The sequence below is a fragment of the Mizuhopecten yessoensis genome, unplaced genomic scaffold, assembly GCF_002113885.1.
Source record: "Mizuhopecten yessoensis strain PY_sf001 unplaced genomic scaffold, ASM211388v2 scaffold10591, whole genome shotgun sequence".
Lineage (NCBI taxonomy): Eukaryota > Metazoa > Mollusca > Bivalvia > Pectinida > Pectinidae > Mizuhopecten > Mizuhopecten yessoensis.
The window spans coordinates 40390-45575 of record NW_018408623.1 but is presented as its reverse complement, the minus strand read 5'-3'; positions in this window follow the sequence as shown (position 1 = coordinate 45575).

Below are 5186 nucleotides of genomic sequence, written 5' to 3'. Positions count from 1 at the left end.
GTTAGCTGAAGAATATTACAATGTACGTGTACTCAGAATGTAAAGTGAGTTTGGCGTCTTGTTCAACAGTTGTTGAGTTAGCTGAAGTGTATGTAAAGTGAGTTTGGCGTCTTGTTCCACGGTTGCTAAGTTAGCTGAAGTATATTACAATGCACGTGTACTCAGTATGTAAAGTGTGTATGGCGTCTTGTTCCACAGTTGCTGAGTTAGCTGAAGTATATTACAATGCACGTGTACTCAGTATGTAAAGAGAGTATGGCGTCTTGTTCCACGGTTGCTAAGTTAGCTGAAGTATATTACAATGAACGTGTACTCAGTATGTAAAGAGAGTATGGCGTCTTGTTCCACAGTTGTTGAGTTAGGTGAAGTATATTACAATGTACGGGTACTCAGTATGTAAAGTGAGTTTGGCGTCTTGTTCCACAGTTGATGTGTTAGCTGAAGTATATTACAATGCACGTGTACTCAGTATGTAAAGTGAGTATGGCGTCTTGTCCCACGGTTGTTGAGTTAGCTGAAGTATATTACAATGGACGTGTACACAGTTTCCAATATAAGAAAAAGGATAGCATCTGTACTTGGAGACAAAGTAACCGACAATTCCCCGTAAACTTTTATATCTGTCTTTGGCAGGCCTCTTCTCTTCAGTATAAGCGTCTCCTTGAATCTCCTCCAGTACTTAAGTTTCTGTTTGCTTCGTTCACACTAAGGCATTTTATGATTCAGAATTTATAGAAATATAAATCAGAAACATTATCAAAAGTGAAAAAGGAGACGACATTAAAAAAAAGCATCATGATCGCATTTTTATGTGTAAAAATGGAGTAAATCGGTTACATGTGTACGTGTTTTTTTCTTGTCGAGAAAAGTAATGGGATACAGCTGGTTAATTGCACCCCGGTCTGTAAGCTGGAAAGGAATTGTTCGTCCAGCAGTTACATTTAACACTAGGTATAATGAAAAAAAAATCAGTCGAAATTATAATTGTTTGAATTTCATTGTTCAACAGACTTTTTATTACAAATAAACCAAAAAATAATATCTTAAAACAATCATGTTAAGCAGGATTTATTGAGTGTCCGAATTTGTTTTGGGCAGTAGTTGTATAGGAGGTGTTTCGTCTTTGGAGCCAAAATTGTTCGTATACCATCGTTCTGGAATTTAAAATTGTCATCTTGAATCCGTATTTACAATATAAAGTATATCTAGCTTTTTAAGTGCTATCAATTTACCTAGTATCTTTCTAATCCTGTATGGTTCAATTTTAGAAAATTGTTTTCCAATTCGTGTGTAAAACTTTTTCATTATATGACAATGAAATATGCTTAAACTAAAAATTTGACATTTAATCACTTATAACAATAGTGAGATTACTTCCTGTCGAATTATTTCGTATATTTTGTGATTTCGTATTTTACTACAAACAGTGAGCTGAATACGAAAGTGTGGCTGTTAAAGTATCGTGGGCCGTAAGGACAGTAATATGACGTAATCAGTCTGCCAGGTGCGCATCTTTTTGTTCTTTATACGTCCTCAATTACATAAATTGGTCATCGAGGTCAAATAAGGATTCTCTACATTTACTATATTAGGATATTTATGAAATAAAAGAAAATGTGAGAATGTATTGCGTCCTGATAACGACAGTTTGGACGATGCTTCTGTGCAGCCCTTGTCTCGGATATGCAGCAAATATTTTCCGTTGGCCGCAATACTATAAATGTTCCAGTTAATTCCATTTTATAATTGTCAATGGATGAGAGTGTACTTTATAGTCCTCGATTTAGTTTAAGTCTAGTACTTCATTGGTCGTAAACCTTCGTCTCCCAGGCCACAGACAGTGGTTTGTACACCGACTCGCCAATACTGTCTCCAATTGCTTCTTCCAAGAATTTTCTCCCGGGCAGTTCAGCTGGAAACAGATTGGGGGACTTGCTAATTCAATAAGTTTACAAAATCAAAATGTGTCTCATGTATTGTTCCAGGAAGCTTTCAAACACTTTTCTGTGAGCCATTTCCTCTTTGGTAGGCAACGGGGTGTCCGGGGTCCTCTAATTCAATCACGTTAAATCACTTTCACGGCGCCAGTAACACCTTCCTTGGCAATCTTTTCTTTTAACGCAATCTTTAATCAATCTGTCACTCATTTGTATTATTACCTTTATAGTTCTGTATGTTATTGCCTGAGTAAAGTTACAGAAATATTTCATTTGTTGAATGGGGCTTTCGCTATTAATATTCTGCAGAAGAAGGCAGTATCATCTCGCTATATCAAGACACGGCGCACGTGACGTATTGCCATTAGGAACGTCTATGATTTCCGACCACTTCCGTCGAGAACAAGTGATTCATGACCATACTTACAACAGCTTCATTGTCAGTAGATTTTTCAAAGCAATACTGTAATTTCTGAACAAGAAGAAATATTTCTATACCCTTAATGCAATATTTGTATTAATTGCGGTGTCTTTCCATTTGCAGCGAAGGTTCACCGTATAATACTTATATTCATTTAGTGTAATACTGGAACGATGTCTAGTGTAATAAACATTTAAATGCTGCTTAAACGGGAAAGAATATACATCAAAATTGTTCAGGTGTTTTTTTTAGTTGTTTGATGTACTGCAAGGATAGATATTTTAGCGATGATGTTATTTGGGCGTTTTTTTTACGTCTGAATTATTTGGTTTAATTATGACTACGCTAATTAAGGATTTTGTAATATTGTTTTTTTTTTTTGCATAAATTGTGAATGTATCAAGGCGCTAATCTCTTAAAATTTTATAATGCGATAAAATATTAGTGCCCTAAAACAAGTTTGTTTACAGTATTACTGAAAGTTTACCCTTCGTTTAAACAAAAATAAACTTAAATACATCAAAGGCTGCTACAGAGCGCCATTTGAAAGCGATGAACCTTTATGATAGAATCACAATAATTATGACAATAATGGCGATCATCGTGTACTGTTTTAAGTGTCTTTGGATCTTATAAAGAGGTTACCAATTTCTCATATTTAACATCGACACTAATTTTGGTTCGAGAGGAAAGAATAATAGTTCTAACCTTGTTTCACCATCTGTATAAAATATTTATGGCAGACATGTATCTCAATTTGAATATAAGATCGTTCAAACTTGAGAAGAAATATTTAAACAAACCAAATAAATGTTCTAGTACTGCCATCTCCTGTCGATCGACGAAATAATTTTCCTCATTCTACAGAGATTGTTATTATCCATTGATAGTGTCTGTAAATCACCCAGAGGGGCAGTGTAACCAGCAGGAATGTCATCAGGACGGAGACGCCCACACCTGCCAGTGAAATGACGGAGAGCGCGGGCTAATGCTGATACCTGCCGGTATTATGTAAGCAGGGATTATTTTTCCCATATGGCATGTGATACAAAGTCCATTAGACTAGAAAAAGCTATCGGAAACTTCAGTCGTGTATTCTAGACTTCACCTAATACCCTAGTACTTGAAACTAACGACAAACCTGAAGTTCGGTAGTATGTGTAATCCAGACGGCCCATTCTCCTTATTTCCGGTAAACCCGTATCCTATGAGAATACGCCTGCGAGACTATATGACCATTATTTGATCAGGGACCGAAATTATTCGGGAATCGTTGGGGTTGATCCGGTCCGTTAAATAACTTCATTTACCATACAATGCGGTATCTTTATGTACACGAAGTCGACACCATCTTACACCAAACATATACCATCATTGGCTTTGTAAATCGTCATACGACAGACTTCCCGTCCTTACATTGTACGATGGCGGAGCGGAACCCATTGCCATCCATCTTGTCTGCCAAGCGTATGGACATTTAACATTGACAAAGTCCCAGTTACGATATTACAGTCCTCATTATATCGTTGTTGCTAGAAATAGCCCACTCACGACCCACATGGCGAGAGAAGAGTTTTTCTATGCTGATATATTGTCTAAAGCCGCATTTGGCTAGTATTTTAGAGACAGGCTCGTGAGTTTTAGTGTCTAGAGATATATTTTTTTCAAAATGGAATTTACAAATTAAAGGTTATGAAAATGACTTTTGACGAAATATTGTCGTTACAAAGAAAGCGTTGATCATATGCGGCGACGAATGAGATAAACTGTTTCTCACGTAATTATACTCCTTTCTTCTCTGCCCAAAGTACACTGGCAGATGAGTGCCATTTTATTTTGTCGTTATTGTATTTTTTTTTTTTTTATTGTTTTTGTCGATCCAATAATAATCGATATTGATGATTGTGGCATCAACAACCAAACAGTCAATGTATATCTTCTTGTGAAGATTACAACCAGGGTTGGACATTTTGATTAAAAACCGAAGAATGTAATAATAATAATAATAATAATAATATTCAACTTTTACATAGCGCCCTATGTAATTTGCAAAATTACTCTTAGGCGCAGATGTAAAAAGGTAGATATTTTTTTCCTTCTTGAATTTAGTCAGAGTTTGGACTTTCTGGTAGCAAATGGTAAGCTATTCTACAACGTGGCAGAAACCCTTCCAAAGAACCGGTTTCCAATGGTCACAGTACAGATTTTGGATCACACAAGTGATCGCAGTGATCGTGGCGGCTGATACAGGGTTACAAGCTCCTGTAAATACCGGAAAGCTATTCGATTCAGTGCCTTGTATGTGCACACCAAAATGTTGTACTTCAACTGTATCGTACAGATAGCCAGTGTAATGAATAAAACACTGGTGTGACGTGCCTGATATGGGAGTAACAAGAATAGCGTTCACTTTTTTCTCCGTGTTAAGTAAACGATCAAAGTATACCCCTAGGTTTTTAACAGATAGGACATTCTCAGTAGTTCTGGCACCGACCTTGAGCTGGAGAGCCATTTTTTGCTGTCACTTCGGGAAAAGACGATTAGTTTCGACTTTTCCTGATCAAGCTTTACCATGTTGGCGTTCATTCAGGAACTGAAATATGTCAGACTAGCTTCTAGATTTTCTGATATGGTATCTCAACTGTCCTGAGGTTTGATGACCATGTGACTTTTATGTGTCGTCAGCATAACAATGATAGCGAAGGCTAGGGCAACGACAAACCTCTCCAATCGCTTTGGTATAAAGGCAACATTTTCGTGGTCCTAACACCGACCCTTGATGAACCCGAAAATCTAGTGTTTTGTCATGTGCTGTGGTAAATCCTATG